General features: G+C 43.3%; 2 pseudogenes; both read left to right on the top strand.

Moving 5' to 3' along the window:
• Positions 1-1,447: 1,447 nt before the first annotated feature.
• Positions 1,448-2,297, top strand: LOC102421445 (annotated as a pseudogene).
• A 5,504-nt stretch (positions 2,298-7,801) lies between these two features.
• Positions 7,802-8,486, top strand: LOC102421141 (annotated as a pseudogene).
• Positions 8,487-19,195: the final 10,709 nt, after the last annotated feature.

Genomic DNA, 19,195 nt, shown 5'->3' with positions numbered 1-19,195 from the left:
GGAGCCAGTGAGGTGCGGCTGGAACAGCAGAGTGTGCCGGCTGCTGTGTTTGGGAGACTGAAGGAAGACTGATGGCACACTGTCCACCCCCAGCCCCCCTCACAATGAAGCCTGTTTGTATGAAAAAAAGAAAGAAAGAAAGAAAGCCCAAGGCCCCACAGCAGCTTACATTGCTTCACAGCTGGGCCTCATCTGAACACCTCCAAACCCCATGTAAAATGCGGGTGACTTGACCCTAAGCACCTGGACACCTCACTGGGTCGCCAACCAGCGGCTACTGAGTGACAAGTGGGCGGGGAGCATGCGCCGCTGGAGGGGGCGGGGTCACGTCCTCTGGCGATAGAGCCAAACTTCCCGATAACTCCTCATGCTACTCAGAACGGGCGCGCACTCCAGAAGGTACAGTTATTTCTGGAATTTTCCATTTAATATTTTGGGACTCTGTGGCCCCGTGGGTAACAAACCGCATGGGAGGAAACCACGGATGAGGGAGGACTAGTTGGTTTCCCTAGAGAGGCCTTGGTTTTCCCCAAATGTACAAAGGGGCCTCAGGCCGCTGTCCAAGGACCCTTCCAGCGCTCATCTTCTTAACTATTAGGAAAAAAAGACTTGAAGAGGAAGTTTCCAGGGCCCGTTCCCAAGAACAGCTAGCAATGGCCAACGCAGTTGAAACCAGCTCGTTTAACTAGCTCAGGCGCCTTCTGAAGTCGAGTTTTGGAAAAGCCATTATTTTTACAACATAAACGATGACTCACATACCCGGAGGCCACCGAGCCCGGATCATGCTTTCCATGATCAACATGGCTTCGCAGGCGTTTCTGCCGAGGGTTACCGATTGATCTCATTTTTAGGTTATAAAAAGCAATCCCGGATCTGTTTGGAGCACGTGGGGCGGCGGCTGATGTCTCGGCAAAGGCTCGCGTCTTTCTAGCGTTTCCTCCGCGGAAGGCCCGGTGGGTTTGGTATCGGAGTCCAGGGTTTGCTGCTGCGAGTGGAGCAGGAGCTTTGACCATAAGCCTAGCAGGCACTTGGGTTTTTTAGTTTTGCCATTACGAGCCTTTGTTCATAAATCTCTTCAATACTCGAGGGCGAGGCTTCGGTTGTTGGCGTCGTTTTTTTTCCCAAGTCCGCCGGGGTGCCGCCCTTGTCCATTCCCGGGGACCACGGTGCCATTGGCATCTCCTGCCTCCTTCGGGCAACAAGTGCCCCCTCGAGTCCCCAACTTGTATGAGAACTGGTTAGGCTCAGCCCTGGTAGCATCTTAAGTGTCCCATCTGAGCACCTCCAAACCCCAAACAAAGGAGAGGATTCTACAGAACTCTCCATAGCTCCTGCTTGGTAGCCTCAGGCAGAGGCTAAATTAGCACCTCCTTAGAGATCCAATTGACGGGATTAAAATCAACTGGTATAGAGATACGTGGTTTGCCGGCGGGGGGCTCGCAGGGAAATGTGTCTGGTGACGGGCCTGAGCCACACGGGGATGTCTGGCAGGAGCCCAGGCACCGCAGAGCGGGAGCAGGGAGGTGGCAAGATGAAGTTGACAGCGGAGCTGATCGAGCAGGCGGCGCAGTACATCAACGCCCTCCGGGGACCACGAGCTGGACCTGCGGGGCTCTAAGATCCCCGTCATTGAGAATCTGGGTACGACCTTAGACCAGTTCGATGCCATTGACTTTTCCGACAATGAAATCCGGAAGCTGGACGGCTTCCCGCTGCTGAGAAGACTGAAGACCCTCCTGGTGAACAACAACAGGATCTGCCGCATCGGCGAGGCGCTGGACCAGGCCCTGCCCTGCCTCACGGAGCTCGTCCTCACCAACAACAGCCTCGTGGAGCTGGGCGACCTGGACCCGCTGGCATCGCTCAAGTCGCTGACCTACCTGAGTATTCTCAGGAACCCCGTGACCAACAAGAAGCACTACCGCCTCTATGTCATTTACAAGGTCCCCCAAGTCCGCGTGCTGGACTTCCAGAAGGTGAAGCTCAAAGAGCGTCAGGAAGCAGAGAAAATGTTCCAGGGCAAGCGGGGTGCACAGCTTGCAAAGGATATTGCCAGGAGAAGCAAAACTTTCAACCCAGGTGCTGGTCTGCCCACTGACAAGAAAAAGGGCGGCCCATCGCCCGGGGACGTGGAGGCCATCAAGGACGCCATAGCGAACGTGTTGACGCTGGCGGAGGTGGAGCAGCTGAAGGGCCTGCTGCAGTCCGGCCAGATCCCCGTCAGGGAGCGCCGAGTAGGCCCCAGCAACGATGGGGAGGAGGAGATGGAGGAAGACTTCGTTGCCAACGGGTCCTGAGTGTCCGCTGGTCCGGTGTCCACAGGGCGAGGCGCCCTGCCACCGGGGACAAGGTCCTGCCTTGAACGTGGAATTAGTGTCGAGCTTCGCTGAAGGGCCCCGACTGCTGCAGTTGTTTCTAATACACATTCTGAGATCTCAATGCCTGATTCTCACAGAGTAAAAATAGAGATGCCCACTGCCTGCTGCCTGGACTGTGCGCGCAGTGGGTGTGTGTTTAGCCTTTAGCTGGAAACGCAGGAGGCCTCGTTTTTGACTAGGCCTCCATCCTCTGTAAAATGTTTGGATGTTTAAACCTTAATAAAATTGGGTGTTAACGGCAAAAATAAAAATAAATAAAGTGAGCAATCAGATTAAGCTCCTCCTGCGCAGAGGTTTTGGAGCAAATTGCTCAAGGAATGACTGCACTCCTCGACTCACTTCACCATGAGACAGAGCCTTACTGATTGCTTTCTGTGGACCAGGGGCTGAATGCTCTGCAGTATAATTGCTACTTATTCAAATTATCATTATTCTTTAATGAAATTAAATATTTGAAGCAGGGCTAAAAATAAATAAATAAAAAGTAATACCTGCAATTGACAAAAAAAGTAGAAAACATAGAACAAAATAAAATAAAACCACCACATTCACACTATCTCTAGATTGGCCCTGGGACATGTTGATAAATGTCTTTCTAGTCCTGTTTATTGTAAACATGGGTCTGGGCAGCACAGACAGCTCTGCTGTCTGACTTGCTAACTTAGTATTTTTGTTAAATAATCTTAAAAGGGGAAATTATTTTTCTTTTTTAGTTCACTCAAATCCATCCAGGAAAATAGCTCCTTTATGTTAGGGATTCACATTGTAACACCATCTGTGTTCACCTGCGGGGCACAGCATTTTGTAAGAGAATTATCTTGCTATGCGGAGGCTTGTGCTGAGATTGCTGTTAGACTCAGAAATGAGCAATTCTGTGGGACAGGAATTAGGTATGGTGGGTGGAATTTGCTTATTCCCACTCTCAGAATGTCCTTGGGAACAAGGATATCTCAGGCCTAGAATGGTAGCCTTCACTACCTAAGAGGGCCACCTGTGCGTTTGTAAAACAATCTGCTTAGCTGACTCTATAATCTACCCTCAGGACATTTTCATATTAAATACTCATTATTTCTTAAATACTCATTATTTCTTATACTTGTCCTTTTCTTCTCACCTGTCCATTAACATTGATTCTCATTATGCAATCTATCAATGAGCATTTATTGAACACTGGTAGCACTGGAATTTTAAGAATGGCAATGACAGCCTTCCCTGGAAGATGACTGAGGTTTGGGGAGTCCATTAGCGATGGTTCTCGTTTCCTGGGTACAGTCATTTCACTTGGGAAGCTATTGTGCTGAGGCTGCACCCAACACCAGGTGAATCAGCATCTCTGAAGATGGGACACAGGCAGGTCACTTTTAAAGCTCCCCCAAGTGATTCTGATGTGTACCCAGGGTGGAGAACCCATGCCACAGAGAAGTGATTTTCATCTAATTGGCTGTGTATTAGAATCACCTGGGGAGATTTTAAAAAAATCAAAATTTGTTCTGAGCCCCACCCCAGAACAAATGAGTCAGAATATGGAAAAGGAGTCTGACAACTGTATTTTTTTTCAAAGCTCCTTCAGATGATCTGATATACAGCAAGTGTTAAGAAGCATTGCTATAGGGAGAAACCAAGATGGCGGCATAGGTAAACACCAGAAATTGCTGCCTCGCACAACAACTTCAAAAATACAACGAAAAGACAAAACGGACATCATCCAGAACCACAGGAAGGCTGGCTGAGTGGAAATTCTACAACTAGAAGGAAAGAGAAAAGCACACTGAGACTCAGAGGAGGTGTGGAAGTGAAGTGCACAGGTACAGAGGCGCATGTGGCAAGGGCTGGCAGCTGAGGACGCGGCACACGTGGAAAGGGCTGGAAACTGAGGACACGGTTGTCTTTTTCAATTGGGAGGGAGTCTCAAGCTCCTGACTGCTCTGAACTCCAGTTCCGGGCTAGTCTCTGGGGTCCCAGACTCATACAGGAAAACTGGACTGTTGGCATCGGTCGGAACTTGAGGGCGGCTTTCTCTCAGAGGTACTTGCAGCGATTACCGGGACACTGAGAAGCAGGGCCTCTTAGGGCAGGACTGAAGAGCAGCCATAGCTGCTTGCTCTGCCCTGTTGATCCCCAGAGACCCCGCCCCACCCAAGCTGTGTAGAGAGGCTTTTGCATATGAAAGGCCTGGCCCTTTGCAATCTGAAAACTACCTAACAAACTGCAGCTGGGTCAGAGAAACCCAGAACTTCCAAAAGAAGGCCCAAGGCCCCACAGCAGCTTGCATTGCTTCACAGCTGGGCTCCTGCTGGGTAGTCTCAGGCAGAGGCTAAATTAGCACCTCCTTAGAGATCCAAGAGCCAGTGTACCCAGTGGTCAGAGTGGGACCATCCAGATTACAGCTCCTCAGATCCATAAGGGACACACTCAGGGGGCAGACTGAGTGAGCCCCAAAGCCCCACTGAAGCAAGTTTTGCCCCAGAAGGGTGTCCCCACTGTAGACACAGCTGATTCTCACAGCCAATTGGCCTGGAGGTCAATTCCTCCCAGTGATACCTACAACAATCAAGGCTTAACTACAACAAGACTGTGCACAAAGCCCACAAGGGGGTGCACCTCAGGTAATTGGGGATGCTGAGCCACTGGGCCCTATAGGACATCTAGCACACAAAGCTACTCTACCAACACAGGGAAGCATAAAAAATGCGGAGACAAAGAAACAGGTCACAAATGATAGAAATGGAGGAAAGCAAACTACTGGATATAGAGTTCAAAACCACACTTATAAGGTTTTTCAAGAATTTTCTAGAAACCACCGATAAATTTAGCAAGACCCTCGATAAGTCTAGTGAGACCGCCGGTAAATGTAGTGAGACCCTTGAGGTTATGAAAAAAGACCAACTAGAAATTAAGCATACACTGACTGAAATAAAGGATATTATACAGAGTTCCAACAGCAGACTAGAAGATCGCAAGAATCAAGTCAAAGATTTGAAATACGAAGAAGCAAAAAACACCCAACCAGAAAAACAAAAAGAAAAAAGAATCCAAAAATATGAAGATAGTGTAAGGAGCCTCTGGGACAACTTCAAATGTACCAACATCTGAATTATGGGGGTGCCAGAAGAAGAGAGAGAGAAAGATATTGAAAACCTATTTGAAGAAATAATGACAGAAAACTTCCCCTACCTGGTGAAAGAAATAGCCTTACAAGTCCAGGAAACGCAAAGAACCCCAAACAAAAGGAATCCAAAGAGGACCACACCAAGGCACATCATAATCAAAATGCTAAGAGCAAAAGACAAAGAGAGAATCTTAAAAGCAGCAAGAGAAAGACAGTCAGTTACCTACAAGGGAGTACCCATACGACTGTCAGCTGATTTCTCAACAGAAACTATGCAGGCCAGAAGGGAGTGGCAAGAAATATTCAAAGTGATGAATACCAAGAACCTACAACCAAGATTACTTTACCCAGCAAAGCTATCATTCAGAATTGAAGGACAGATAAAGAACTTCACAGATAAGAAAAAGATAAAGGAGTTCATCACCACCAAACCAGTATTATACGAAATGCTGAAAGGTATCCTTTAAGAAGAGGAAAAAGAAGAAAAAGGTAAAGATAAAAATTATGAACAACAAATACACATCTATCAACAAGTGAATCTAAAAATCAAGTGAATAATCTGATGAACAGAATAAACTGGTGATTATAATAGAATCAGGGGCATAGAAAGGTAGTGAATTGACTATTCTCAGGGGGGAAAGGGGTGTGGGGGATTCGGGAAGAGACTGAACAAAAATCGTGCACCTATGGATGAGGACAGTGGTGGGGGGGAGGGGGAAGGGCGGAGGGTGGGGTGGGAAACGGGTGGGGGGAAAAAGAGGAACAACTGTAATAATCTGAACAATAAAGATTTAATTAAAAATAAATAAAATAAAATAAATAAATAAAATAAAATAAGCATTGCTATAAGCAATGTAGTGAAGGAGAAAAATCTAGTTTTGAACCTATTTCTGGCCCTTTGGCTTTGCAAGCCATGCATACCTGTAGGGTGATGGGCTATTTCCAGGAGGCCATCTAGGTTAATGGAAACAGCAATGGGCTGAGAAGTTATGAAGGGACCTGAAGGCATGGTTCAAGTCTTGGTTTACTGTTGTAATGTTTGCTATGTGATGTAAGACATCACATTACCTCTGGGTTGGGAACCCCTGTCCACCTACCTACAATTTCTACCACACCTTGTATTCTCAGAATTTCTTTCTCTTTAATTGATGATTTACTGCGTTTTATTTGGTGATTAGTGATGATCAAATTGCATATTGTTCTTAATTCAAGGGGTGAAAATATAAAATGCTTTATAATTATAATTCTTTTCTAAACAGTTATTAGGTTGCTTTCCAGCTTAAAATTTGGAGACAAATTGCTCTTAAAGAGGCTGTCAAAGGACTGTGAAGGCAGTATGCTGAGTGAAGTAAGTCAGACAAAGACAAGTATTGGAAGCTGTTACTCACATGTGGACTCTAAAAAAGCTGAACTCATAGAAACAGAGAGTAGAATAGTGGTTGCTAGAGGCTGCATGTTGGGGGATGGGAGATGTTGGTCAAAGGGTACAAACTTCCAGTTATAGGATAAATGAGTTCTGGGGATCTAAGTACAGCATGGTGACTATAGTTAGCAATACTGTTTTATATATACTTGCAAGTTGCTAAAGGAGTAGGTCTTAAATATTCTCAACACACACACACACACACACACACACACACACACACGGTAATTATGTGAGGGGGTTGGGGGCTGGTGAGAAAAGGTGAAGGGATTAAGAAGTACAAATTGGCAGTTACAAAATAGTCACAGGGATGTAAAGTACAGCATAAGAAATATAGTCAATAATATTTTAATAACTATGTATGGTGCCAGGTGGGTACTAGAATTATTGGGACAATCACTTTGTAAATTATATAAGTGTATAACCACTATGCTGTATACCTGAAACTAATATAAAATAATGTCAAATGTTAACTGTTAATTGAAATGTGAAAAAGGTAATTATGTGAGTGCTGGAGGTGTCAACTAACCCTGTGGGGTAGTCATTTTGCAATATATACGTGCATAAAATCACCATGTTGTACACCTCACACTTACACAATATGATATGTCAAGCCTGGGTCCTGGGTGCCAGAGGGAAGCCAGTGCTGGCAGCCAGGGGAAGGAAGGCCTACTCTTGCATGAATTTCGTGCATTGGGCCTCTAGTATCTCAATAAAACAGGCAAAAATCAGAGGCTCTCAAATACCATTAACTTGTAACATTGGACATCTGTGAGGTCTAAAATTTCATGCATTCACGATTTAATATCGTATACACCACATGATCAACAATTTCCATTCTTTCACAGCACATTAACTAAGTTAACAGGAGAAGGGGGGCTGAGTCTCACGATGGTGCCCCCCCCCCCCATGAAGAAGGCAGCTGCAGAAGGCATCGAGGTTACTTTTGAAGATCAACTAAAGATAAACAGATTTGCATGGAATACAAGTAGAATCACGAAGCCGAAGGAAGAAATTGACGTAAAGGAGAAACAACTCCAAAATTTAGAAGATGGTCCTAGCTGGTTTGGCTCAGTGGATAGAGCCTTGGCCTGTGGACTGAAGGGTCCTGGTTTGATTCCCGTCAAGGGCAAGTACCTCAGTTGCAGGCTCGATCCCTGGCCCTGGTCAGGGCACATGCAGGAGGCAACCAATCAATGTGTCTCTCTCACATCAATGTTTCTCGCTCTGTCTCTCCCCCTCCCTTCCACTCTCTCTACAAATCAATGGAAAAATATCCTCGGGAGAGGATTAACAAAAATAAAAATAAAAACAACATTTAGAAGGTGCTTGCAAGGACATCATGCTTGCAGACAACGACTGCTTAATGATACCTTATCAAATTGGTAATGTTTTCATTAGCCATTCTCAAGAATAAACACAAGAAATGTTAGAAGAAGCAATGAAAAATTTGCAAGAAGAAATTGATGCCTTAGAATCCAAATTGGAATGCATTCAGTGGATTTTAGCAGTTTTGAAAGTTCAGTTATGTACAAAATTTGGGAACAACAAAAACTTTAAAGCAGATGAAAGTTAAACATTTTATAATAATTTTTAAAATTTGTTTAATAAACTTAAATATTGTTTAAATGATAATTTCCTTTCTTAAATTGATATAGAAAACAAAAATTTCTTTTTAAAAAATTATTTAATAGAACACAACCTGATCAGCTCCTCATCAGCTCCTCATCAGCTCCTCATCAGCTCCTAACCAGAACCTAGCCAGAGAACATGGCAAAAGATCCTGGACAGAACCTGGCTACAGAACTTCACTGGAGAACCTAGACAGAACATGGCAAAAGAACCTGGACTGAACCTGGCTGGAGAACCTAGCGAGAGAACATGGCACCAGAACTTGGTTGGAGATCCTGACCAGAACTTCGCTGGAGATCCTAGACAGAACTTCGCTGGAGATCCTGGAGGGAGAACCTCGCTATGCTGATGAACTGAACCCAGTTTCCATGTCATTCATTATTCGCCGACTCCGTCCACACCTTTGGGGACCCCTGGACCTGCTGGGGCAGGACCCCAACAATTGGCGCCCAAACAGGGACCCTTAGGTAAGCCCCCATTCCCCTAGGTAAGCCCCACTCTCGGGACGGATAGGACTCCACCGTAGAAAGAGGGTGGATAGTCTTTGCCAACTCCGTCCACACCTTTGGGAACCCCTGAAACAGGATTCCCCTAGGTAAGCCCCCACCCCCATTGAGAACCCCCACACTCGGGATGGATAGGACTCCACCAGGGTGCTACAGACCCCCCTATAGAGGATAAGTAGGGTAAGAAGGTGGATAGTACAGAACTTAGCTTGAGAAGATGTGCCATACTGAGTCCAAAGAAAGAAGACTCTGTATTGATCCTTAGATTGAGAAGATGTACCATACTGAGTCCAAAGAAAGAAGACTCTGTATTGATCTTTAGATTAAGAAGATGTGCCATACTGAGTCTAAAGAAAAAAGACTCTGTATTGATCTTTTAACACATATGCTTGCTAGCAGAGGAGTTAAGGTTACTCCCAGTCAGATGGAATGTTTTATACAAGAAGTATGTCCATGCTTTTCTGAGGAAGGAAAGGTGCCAGAAAGGTAAATGTAGATGCATGGGAGAAGGTAGGCCCAAGGAGCCTTATCCTTAACCCCACTGCAGCCTTTCCACCCTGGAAAAGTGCAAGATTGGAAAGCTCTCCCTGGGGTGATAGATCAGGACTCAGGTAATAGCGGAAAGCGCCAATCCTACTCTTAAAATGGATACAAGAGAGCATTTGGGGTTTTTCTTTTTAATGCCTGCCTTGAATTGAGTAAATGCATTACGTGCATCACCACAATCGACCCAGAGGAGCTCCTTGTCCCATCGTTCCAAAGACTTAGAGTAGCCCCGATGACAGAAAAACAGAAAAAAGAAGAAAAGAAAGGCTATGCAAGGGACTGAGGTGCCAACATGGGGTCAGCTGAAGAAGTTAACAACTGAGGCCCAACAGATAGTAGAAAAGCAAGAAGTGGAAGCTACTCTCTCAGCCACGTCCGAGGACTCTGAGTAAATCAGCAAAAGAAACTTTCATTTAGCAGAAACTCACTTATTTCGTCAAATGGAAAGACTTACTTACAGGAGCCTGAAAGGGACCTGATGTACTTTTAACCTGGGGGAGAGGATATGCTTGTATATTCCACAGGATGCAGACTCACCTGTGTGGATTCCAGACTGTCTAATCCGACCTTATGTCACACCACCCTTTGTCTCCTCCTCATCCTTCTCCTCCCCGGTATCATCCATATCGTCCGACCCAGAGGGCACAGCTGACTCCTCCCCGGACACCAACACCACCATCAAGCACGGCCCTGATGGACCCTTTGATGCAGCCCTTTAACTCGCTGACGCTTCGGGAAGCCTGTCGCCAGTGACGCTGCCCGCTAGCCAGATCAACAAGGACAACCAAACCCCCGACTTGAGGACAGCTGAAATCTCTTGACTGACGAGGTCAGCAACCTTCTACAGGAACAAGGCTCCTTGTGCACTCCATCCACTATGTTTATAGCTATGCTTATTGTCATTGCTTGCCAGTCTTCTTCCGAGTCTTAACCCAATCCGAGAGGTGGCCACTGATTTACATGCGCTATCATTTAAAAAATAAAAAAGGGGGAATTTGTTGGGAGCCGGTCCATCCTTGCTGCTTGACACAGTCGCTGCAGGAAAGAAACATCTGCACAGCATATGTTTCAAGGGACCTGGCGTATATAGCATATTGTTCTTAATATGTTTGCTCTCTTTAGTGCCATGTGTTTTAACCAAGGTCACCTCTCTGAGAAAGGTTGTTTCCCCAGGTGGGGATTTTTCCCTGAGGTTAGGGAGGGGATACAACCCCTTAATTAAGTGCCAGGTGGGTAGTTAAGCTACATAATCTTTACTCCCTGGAATGGAGATAAGAAACGCCCTAACCTTTGGAATAGAAATTGACAGGATTAAAATCGGCTGGTATAAATACGGATGTAACAAAACAATAAACATCAGATCATCAGATCCTGATCAGTTCCTAACCAGAACTCCGACCAGAACTTTGGCTGGAGATCCTGGCTAGAGGTCCTGACTAGGCTGCTGATCAACTGAAGGCTGTCTTCGTGTCATTCCTTCTTCGCCGACTCCGTCCACACCTTTGGGGACCCCTGGACCCGCTGGGATTGGACCCCAGCAGCTCAGTGGATAGAGCGTCAGCCTGCGGACTGAAAGGTCCCAGGTTCGATTCCGGTCAAGGGCATGTACCTGGGTTGCGGGCACATCCCCAGTAGGAGGTGTGCAGGAGGCAGCTGATCGATGTTTCTCTCTCATCGATGTTTCTAACTCTCTATCTCTCTCCCTTCCTCTCTGTAAAAAATCAATAAAATATATTAAAAAAAAATAAAATAAAAAATAAATAAATAAAAAATTATTTAATGGAAACTTGCCTATTTCCACAATTTGCTTATTTATTTTATATTTTTAAGATAAGACAGTATTCATCTATGTATTTTGGGTAATGATTATATCAACTGTGGGGGTTATATGTCATGTTATTAAATCAATTAAACAATCTTGTGTTTCTATACTATCATTTAGAATATGTTGTAATTTTTATCAGAAAATTTAATACTTGTATCATAGTTTTTATTTTATTTTATTTTTATCATAGAAATGTCTATTTCAGTTGCTATTTAGAAATGGTGAAAGGACTCTAGAAAGATCTAATTCTACATCTGTCTACTCTACTCATTTCACACCTAAACCTTTGTTATTTACTAAAAATATATATTTTGTTTAAATATATGCAATATCTATATATCTACATATATAAAAGGCTAAGTGACTGTCCGTCTGTCTGACCATCCAACCGACTGGCCAGCCAGTACATATGACGCGCACTGGCAATTTAAAAATAAACATTGACTCGTGTATGCATGATATTTGTCCCCGTCTGACACTGGTCTCCCATTTAAATTAATTCAAAGTCAGTTTCCTGTGATACCAACATTTACGATGACTCTTAATAAATCACAAGGACAAACTCTAGACCAGGGGTCCTCAAACTACGGCCTGCGGGCCACATGCAAATACAAATATTGTATTTGTTCCCGTTTTGTTTTTTTACTTCAAAATAAGATATGTGCAGTGTGCATAGGAATTTGTTCATAGTTTTTTTTTAAACTATAGTCCGGCCCTCCAACGGTCTGAGGGACAGTGAACTGGCCCCCTGTTTAAAAAGTTTGAGGACCCCTGCTCTAGACAGAGTAGGAATATTCCTACCTGAACCCGTTTTTGGACACGGTCAGTTATATGTTGCTTTCTCTCGAGTTCAAAGAACATGTGACGTTAAAGTTAAAGTTGTAAATACTTCACAAGGGAAATTAGTCAAGCACTCTGAAAATGTTTTTACTTTTAATGTGATATTACAGGGAGATATTAGAATAAATTTAATCAATTTATCAGTCATTGTTTTTATCAATGTTTTTATATCATGTTTTTGTTGTTTTTATATCATGTTTTTGTTGTTATTGTTTATTTATTAATCAATTTATATATTATTTTTATACACATTTTACTAATTTTCTTTCATCTCTGACTTTTCTATTATAGAGAAAGGGCGAATAGCAATATTAAAATATTTCTTCTAATTAATTTCCTTTCAATGTGCATGAATCCATGCACCAGGCTACTAGTATATTAAAGCTGAACATATATATCTCACATATATATCTCTGAACATATATATCAGTGCCCAACCTCCATCCAGGCACAAGCAGGAGGCCACAAATCGATGTGTCTCTCTCACATCAATGTTTCTCTCTCTCCCCCTTCCATCCTCCCTTCCACTCTCTCTGAAAAAGCAATGAAAAAAATATCCTTGGGTGAGGATTAACAAAAACAATAACAACAACAACAAAAGTCTTTACCTTAAATAGTTATTTTATCCTCATCCCCCTCCGCCCCCCAAAGAACAAAAAAGTGGTGGAGGGGGGCGCGGGCTACTGTGAACAAAGATGTCACAGAGAGCACCCAGTTCTGTCAGGGGAACCAAAATCAGGGAGCAGTTTCACAAATAATTCTACTAAAAGACAGTAGGGGAATAAAGTTAAGTAATAGGAAATGTTTACAAGCTAAGTGCGTGATTATGACTTCAAATCGCCATTTGGCTAAGCTTCTTGTTACTGATTTTAAAAACTGCCAACACACTCTCCCCCACGTGCCACCCAGCCTATGATCAAAACCTCCCTTCATTTGTATTTCATTCATTTCTGGTTGTGCTGAAAAATAAACAACCAGCCATGAGCTCACTTCTCAAAAAGTATTTGCACTTACAAAAAACTTTTTAAGGCATAGAATGGGTTTCTTACTTCTTAAAAGTGTGTTTCTAGCACTGTTAAAAACTTGCATTTACAAATAGTCGCTAAAACAATTCCTCTGGATTGTTCCAAAAAGGTGATAGTGAGACTTCGGTTATGATGTTGATCAGATCTGGCTTCTTTCTTTCCTTCTTCATCAGAGGCTGGCCTTTTCCTGGCTGCAGCTTCTCTTTTTTCTGCAGGTGAATCTTCTACACTTTCTTGGTTGGTCGTTTTGGCTTTTTCCTTTTGCTCCCCTTTCCCCATTTGTCTGCACTTTTTTTGCCTGATGATTTTTTTAAACATTAATTTCAACATTTGCAGGAGTAGTTTGGATGGCATCTGGCCAGTCTCTCCTTGGGCTCCCTCCCCTTGCTGCCTCTTGAGCTGAACTCCCCTCTCTCTCCTGGGCATCTTGGCAGAGGTTGTGGGGGGAGCACCTGGGTGTCTGCGGGGACAGCAGGGTGAGCCTTGGCAGAGCTGAACTGGCTGGACATTGCTTCTCTGGCCACCCCTGAGCTTCTGGGCTCCTGTTTTCAAGCTTTGTAAAAGCACCAGAGCTCTTTTTCACTCTGAAATCTTGCACAGAATCCGACATTTAATAGAAAAAGAGAGGAACTGGCCCTGTTGAAGTGGGAGTGCACTTTTGTGGAATGCTGAACGTGACTTGAAAATCCTGTGACTTCATCATGGAACGCTGCAAAGATTCTTACCTTTGACTATGAAAAGTGATAAAAATCCTTATTGTTATCCTCCCATGAATAGGAATTCACTTCTGCTAATTCTGGAGATTGGAGAAAACAAGCTAAAGGGGTGGACACTGCCCGTGAAGGCCTTAGGCGCTGACAGCTCTGAGACCTGCCTCTAAAGTCAGGGAGCAGAGGCCCTGGGTGAAACACTGTGGAAGAGGGCAGCAGTCAAATCTGAGGGCCTAGTGGCGAATATGGGACCTCTGTACTCCTAGGTTGTTTGCCTTCTTCATTCATGAGTTCGAGATGGAGAGTGAGAGGAGCGTTTCCTTCTGCGAGTGACCCATGACCTTGATTAGTGACCACTAATCTCTATTCACTGTTTACCAGCAGGTTAGGAAGGCCTTTAATGATACCAGAGAAGAAAACAATTAGGAAAATACAGGCTGGTTGACCACATGACCTGTACAGGCCTAGACTTTTATCTGATCAATCTGTTTAGACTCTGTAGTCAGTGTAGCCCCATGCTTCCTTTAATTATGTGGACTAGTTTCTCATCTCCTGGGAAGCTCAAAACACTTGACTCATGAATAGGCACTCTTTCTCTTAATTGTTGGTATTATATGCATCAGTTACCTTCTTTAAAGAAAATACATATAGTTTTGAAATAGCTTGTTCTTTTATATAGATTCTTTTTTTTTTCGTTTTGTAGATACTACATTTAGTACTTTATTTATTTTATTTTTAATTAAATCTTTATTGTTCAGATTATTACATTTGTTCCTCTTTTTTCCCCCCATAACTCCCCTCCTTCCAGCTCCCACCCCACCCTCCGCCCTCACTCCCCACCCACTGTCCTCATCCATAGGTGCACGATTTTTGTCCAGGCCGACTGGCTGTGATAATCAGCTGTGTCTGCAGTGGAAGAACTTGTGTCCTCTAGGGAGGTGCTAATCTAGCCTTTGCCTGAGGCTATCCGGCAAATGCCTCTGTGCAGGGCTTGGGCGGGGCAGGTCCCACGGGATCAACAGGGCGGAGGAGGGAGCAGTTATGGCTGCTCTGAGTCCGTCCCCAGGGGCTCTGCCTCTCTGTCCCAGCAACCGCTGCAAACCTCGGAGGGACCTAAGCCAGACAGTCCTGCTTCTCCCGTTTGAGTCTGGGTCCCTAGAGACTTGCCCAGATCTGGAGCTCAGAGTCTGAGGCTCCCTCCAGATTGAAACAGACAACCATGCCCTCAGCCACCAGCCCGCGTCGCGCGCACTCCGCACCTTAGTATTTTACTTCAGCACTGCACCTCCTCTGATTCTCGGTTCCTCCTAGTTGTAGAACTTCCACTCAGCCAGCCTTCCTGTGGTTCTGGATGATGTCTGTTCCGTCTTTTAGTTGTATTTTTGAAGTGGTTGTTCGAGGCAGCAAACTCCGGCGTTAACCTATGCTGCCATCTTGGTTTCTCCCCTCTATAGATTCTATTGTCAGTGAAATAGCCTTGAAATTTCTAAATAGGCATTTTCAGCAAACTTTTTGTTGAAGTATAATATACGTACATAAATACATACAATGTATATACTCATAAGAGTACAGTTGGATGAATTTTCACCCACATGTATGCACTATGTCTCCAAGTCAAGATATAGAATATCACCAGTCAGTCCCCACAGAAGCTAACTACTACCCTAATTCTAACACCATGCATACTAATATTGTCTGGTTTTAAATGTTTCTATTTGAATAGCTGGCCAGGTAAAATATGCTCCAATAGACAAAGAGCTTCTTTGTTAATACCTTTGTATCAGCAATCATAATCCTAATGAATGCTATTTATTTTGCCTTTTCCCTGTGCCTTGTGAGTTGGACCAGCTTGCCATAGTGATCAAAGGCTAAAATGTCCTTCCCAAGATGGGGTCAGTATTTTGGTTTAATCATTTGTCCACTGAAGAAGGAAGATGTGCTGTGAATATCTTTTTAACAACGGGGGCATTTCACTGTTTGTTTATGGATCAATCTCAAGCCATATGTTTGAATATTTTTATTTTATGCACTCATACGCTTGCATACATGTTATTTCCTGCCTTGACTTCTCCTTTTTTCTTTTTCTATCCTCAGTAGACAGCCTTCTCTACCCTATGTACTCCTACCATGCAAACTTTCCTCAACAATCCTGCTTTCCAGAATTCATCACCTCTGTGCACACTGCCTGGAAACGATTTTACTACTTATTATACAAAAGGCACATACAACCTCGGAGAATTCCCGTTTTATTTCTGCTTTGAATATAAAGAAAGACTGTAAGAAATTTAGACCTGGAAGGGGAAAATAAGTAGTAAAACCAACTGTTAGACTGTGTGGCTTTTTGTTATTAGCCTGAGGTTCAGGCCTGAGTTTTTGTTGAGTGAGGGTGTCTATATTTTTTTTTAAAGGTTTGTGTAATTTTTTAGTGTCTATTTGAGCCAAGCTAACAATATATGCTGGGGAGCAAGATCTCAATTCTCTAGGGTGTCTGTGCTTATACAGTTGTTTGTGGAAGCCACAGGCGTCTCATTCATTAACTCATTTATTAATTCATTTTCTGATACCTATTATGTGCTAAGCATTGTGGTAGAAGCTGGACTTTCCAAGGGAGAGGTAGGGAGAAAGACTTGGAAGCCGAAATAGAGTATTTATAGATCTGACATCTAGAGTACAAGAAACACCTAATTTCCTAAAATAGAATATTGTTCTTTTAATTATGCCATGCACATAATAAAAGCTCTAAATGCATTTTGGGATGAAGGTACTAGTATTGTGTATGTTTCTCTATTATAAATGAGTAAAACTCTGGATTGATTAAATTTATAGGTATCCAGATCATTACTTCTCTTTTTTAAAAAACAACCTCAATGACTTTTATTTTGAAAAATATGATTGATTAAAATCACTCCAGCTTCATTTCCATTAACTCTATTTCATAATTCAATGATACCATTCAGTTATATTTTACTCAATGCCAAAGGTTTTTCAAATTGACCTTTTCCTTTGAATTACAATTGCAAGCTGATACAAGTGGATTTTTAGAGTCATGCAGAATTGCTTGCACTTTTGTTGGTATAACTCACTCAGAGATATAGTTAGATGCCCCATTTCCCCAAGTGGGTAATCCTTCCTCCATTTATGAATTCTGATGGACTCATTTAAACCCAACACTCGAACATGCAAAACTGCTAAACAAACAAACAAAACAAACAAACAAAAAACCCTGCTAAACACAATGGAACCCTAAAAGGCACATTTGTGGTTTCAAAACTCATCATAACCTTTATAATGTTAATAAATTGCTTCATTAATAATCGAGGCTAACCTTAAAAATCTAAGAAGTAGCTTGACTGCTCAAGCTTGGTTAGTTTCTGATGGGTGTTAGACTAATCAGTTGACAATTGGTACAGATATCTAAAGATTGAGGCCCCCCACCCCCAATAGCAGGAATCACTATCAGGTCAGGGCAGGTAAAGAAAGTATGGAGATTAAATGGGAAAATATTTTATGAGGTCTCTTGTTTTCATTGAAAACCAAATCAAGAGCTCATGTCAATGTTTTAATTCAAAATTAAAAGGGTGAATGTACTTAAGCTATTACTGATGAACAAGACTCACTTGATTCTCCTATGTTCATTTGATAATGAACATACGATGTTCTCCGTGATGGGAAAGGCTGAATGACACCTGATGTTTTCATTCATTCAACACGCATATATTGATTACTTATTAGGTGCTGCTGTACAGGATGACAATGACATGATCCCAAATATATGTTCACGTACATTCAGTTTCTAATGTTTTACATTGCTTGTGGGTTAAACTCTAAAAGCTTGTTAACTAACCAAGTACTAATCAAATGTAAATTAAAGCAGTGTGTTTAGCCAGGATCTGTAATATAGACACTGGAGTAGAATAGTGGTTTCAGCAGACATGTCTTCCTCTACATTCACTCTTTTTAAAAAATATATTTTTTTTATTGATTTCAGAGAGGAAGGGAGAGGGAGAGAGATAGAAACATCAATGATGAGAGAGAATCATTGATTGGCTGCCTCCTGCATGCCTCCCACTAGGGATCAAGCCCGCAACCCAGGCAAGTGCCTTTGACTAGACTCAAACCCAGGACCCTTCAGTCCACAGGCCGATGCTCTATCCACTGAGAAAAACCAGCCAGGGCTACATTCACTCTTGACCTGGTGGATATTTTTCTTTGCTGAGGCTCATATGACAGCTGCACAACTTTCTTCAAGGTTTTCTGTTTGTTTGTTTTGTTTTCAGGAGACTTCATTCTCCACACCACAGCTGGGTGCAGGGACACAATAGGACTCTGCGGATGATCTTGGTGGAGGCAATGTAAGACCTTTTCACTGTTTGCACTACAGCATTCATTAATAGTTTGGCTGCTTAGATTAGGGATGTGATGCAGTCCAAAGCTGGCATGACGAGCTCCACCCATGCTCTGGATCTCAGCTGTAACTTGACTGTGGATTTTCCTTTGGTGAGAGTAGAATTTAATCTGTTCTAGATGTTCTAGATGGGCCAACAAGTCCTGTTTGCATCATGGGTCTGGACACCAGTTGGCAATCTGCTGAGCAAGGGCATGCATCCTTGAGCCTGATTCTGATAACATTTAGCAGCAGAGATCACATCGGTTGTGCACTTCAGTGGCCCTTTGCCACCCCCTCCCCAGGGTCAAAGATCAGGCACACTCCCCAGCTAGCGATGATCTCCCCCACAACATTACTTTTTAAATTAAACCTCTTTGCCAGTTAAGTAGCAACGTTTCTTCCTGGCGGTCATAGCTTCCTGACTATTAGGCTGCCCCCTTCCCCTTCAGCTCTGCTATCATAGTGAGAATCATAGTCTACATTTTTGCATTGCTTATGCTTTAAAGTCTCATGTCAGAAGGATCTTTAGGCCTCTTTAAGGAAGCATTAGGTAGCTGTAGGAACAAAACTTTGAATAACCTTTTCATGTAATGCAATGTCATATATTTTGTGCTTCAAATGATATAGGTTCATTCAGAGACACTCTAACCAGATAATATAGCCTTGCCTTGGATAAAATTCATAGAAGACATACAATAAAAGGTTCAACAGAGAACCCTAGCTGGTTTGGCTCAGTGGATAGAGTGTCGGCCTGTGGACTGAAAGGTCCCAGGTTCAATTCCAACCAAGGGCACATGCCCGGTTGCAGACTCAA

The sequence above is a fragment of the Myotis lucifugus genome, unplaced genomic scaffold (genome assembly GCF_000147115.1).
Source record: "Myotis lucifugus unplaced genomic scaffold, Myoluc2.0 scaffold_650, whole genome shotgun sequence".
NCBI classification, from domain to species: Eukaryota; Metazoa; Chordata; class Mammalia; order Chiroptera; family Vespertilionidae; genus Myotis; species Myotis lucifugus.
Note: the sequence above shows the minus strand (reverse complement) of the source record. Positions and strands in the feature narration are given on the sequence as shown.